Below are 2450 nucleotides of genomic sequence, written 5' to 3'. Positions count from 1 at the left end.
TGACATTCTGACATCATGGAGGTCAATGCAGATACTAAAGTGCTGTCGTCTTGAAGAAAAAAAATTGAAATATAAAACCATAGCTGCAAAGATAATAATAATAATGATGATAATTAAAAATTTCACATCACTCACTTAATGTATTTCTATTACCCTCTGAGATTAATAGCATGTATGTTGTTCAGTCGCATACATTAAATTGGTATCACCCTCTGCAGAGACTGCAAGAGTAATTGTGGGAATTAGATTTTTGTAAATGTCAAAAAAGGGTTATCATCTGGAAAACTTAAAAATACAGCAAAATATTTTGCATGTATAATGAAAAATATGCAAAGAGAAAAGCATCAAAAACTGCCAATCTGATTTTTTTTTTAAATGCCCAATAAGCAAAACTGGTGCTATTTTCATTATCACTCTGTCTCCAGGAGAATGAGGGAACCATGCTGCAGTTTACTGTAACCTGAGTTACCTTCCCAGAAGGCTAAACCATCAGGTGAGGTAAAACAAACCATAAGATATACCTGTCTAGAGAGCAAAATCCCCCCCACTATGTCGGTGACTTCTCTCAGCTCTTTATCTCTCTACCTGCAAATACCACAAGATGATATCCAGCACAAGAACAGAACTGTGAAGATTATTGTGTTAGCTCTAAAAATATTCCACTGAAAGATTTCTTTAGGTAGCCATTGTTTACCATATGTATAAGTAAATCTAGATGGCTTCTGACCAATTGCAGAAATAAACAGCTCCTTGTGAGGTCAGATTTGTCCAGAGAAGCGCTAGCTTTAATTTGACCTGCCAGTACGGCTGAGGAAGAAAGCAGCCAAATTTTCAAATACATATTTTTTCCCTAGAAACCTGTGTACATGATGATTTTTTTTTCAATAAAAGAACTTCTTTTTAAAAGGGAAGACTAATACCAAGTATTGTCTAAATCAGAAAATGTTGCACAGCAAAAACTAGGCTGCTGTACATATGCATTCACTTCTTTTCAAAAAATAGACAATCTTATTTTGCTTTTTTCCGCCGTTTTATTATTTTTTTAATGATTAAATAGGTATCTGTTTAATTTGGAGGTTTTTCTTTGGGAAATCATTTGGCATTTTGCTCTCTTTCATTTTAAAGGCTGGGAATGAGATGTTCCTAACAGTCAGTGCTTTAAAATATTCAGAATCCCCTTCCATAAATAGCACATCTGTCACAGAAAGGGAATCCAGCCAACAGAAAGGCAGATCAGACCAGCAAAAACAACTGCTATTCCAATGCATGATTACAAAATAAGTTTGGATTTTAGCAAGCCTTTATTTAGATTTTTTGTTTGTTTTGAGGTTTTCAGATTTTGAGCTGTCTGATTATATAGATGCCACCAAATATCAAATTTAGGAATGTTAAATATGGATTAATTTTGAGGGTTTTTTATGTTCATCTCTTAGTCAAATGTATATTGTCATGTTAGTTTAAAACCATGGCAAAATTCCCATAGATTTCAAGAACAGAAGACTTGGGCTATATGGAGCACTTTGTTAAAGTATATTATTATTATTTCAGAAGCAAGTGGTAGTTTTATTTAAAGACAATTATTTCCAGCAAAAGACTGATTTCAGTGGAGTCTCATAATAAATATATCTGTTCCTGCATTCTTGAAGTCAGCATTCTCATTCACCCAGATGAGCAGTGCTCTGGGACAGACACAACAAGGTGATTTGGGTTGTGTGATTTTAGAAACATTAAAACCTGCTGGAAGTAAACACAGCAGAGGAATAAACATCTCACAGTGAACAGGGAAGTGAGCTTGTCCAAATCTTAATGCGTATCTCTTGCTTTAATGGGCCATTTTCAGTGCTTAGTAATAGTTTTGCAGGCTTAGATTTGCAATGATTTTGCTTCAGATTCAACATCATTTCAGCTCAGAAATCAGTCTCTACAATTCTCTAAAAGGACTCTACAAGTCCTTCTACAATTGCTCAATACATGCCATAGTAAATAAATAAATTTTTTAAATTGCACTTGTATGTTGCACAAATTAAGTCCATTTTTTCAAGGTTTACATCTATTAATACTGTACGTTACTTCTCAGTCACCAACTTGGATTTAAGTCTGTGCCAAAACTGTTATAGTCCCAAGGCACTGTCTCACTTGATTCCGTACTTCAAAATTGCCTGTGTCTGCAGGGTCAGGGCTACTCTGTCCATGCTATAAGCTTGTGTTGGTTCTGGATTCAATCAGCTTAAAGTGAGCCTATTTCAAGTATCCACACTGGATCTCACAGGCTATTTGTGTTGCAGCCTTTCCCACTTTCAAGCATCCTACTTGTAAACATGCTTCCTCTTCCTTTATTTATCACCACTCCAGCACAGTAACATCTTATCTCTCCTCACATACTATAGCTTATCAAAACTGGTGAGGAATGAAGAATTCCAACATTACTTTATATTGAGCATCCTCCTCAT

The sequence above is a fragment of the Melospiza melodia genome, chromosome 12 (assembly GCF_035770615.1).
Source record: "Melospiza melodia melodia isolate bMelMel2 chromosome 12, bMelMel2.pri, whole genome shotgun sequence".
NCBI lineage: Eukaryota > Metazoa > Chordata > Aves > Passeriformes > Passerellidae > Melospiza > Melospiza melodia.
The sequence above is the reverse complement of the archived record's forward strand: the minus strand, read 5'-3'. Positions refer to the sequence as shown.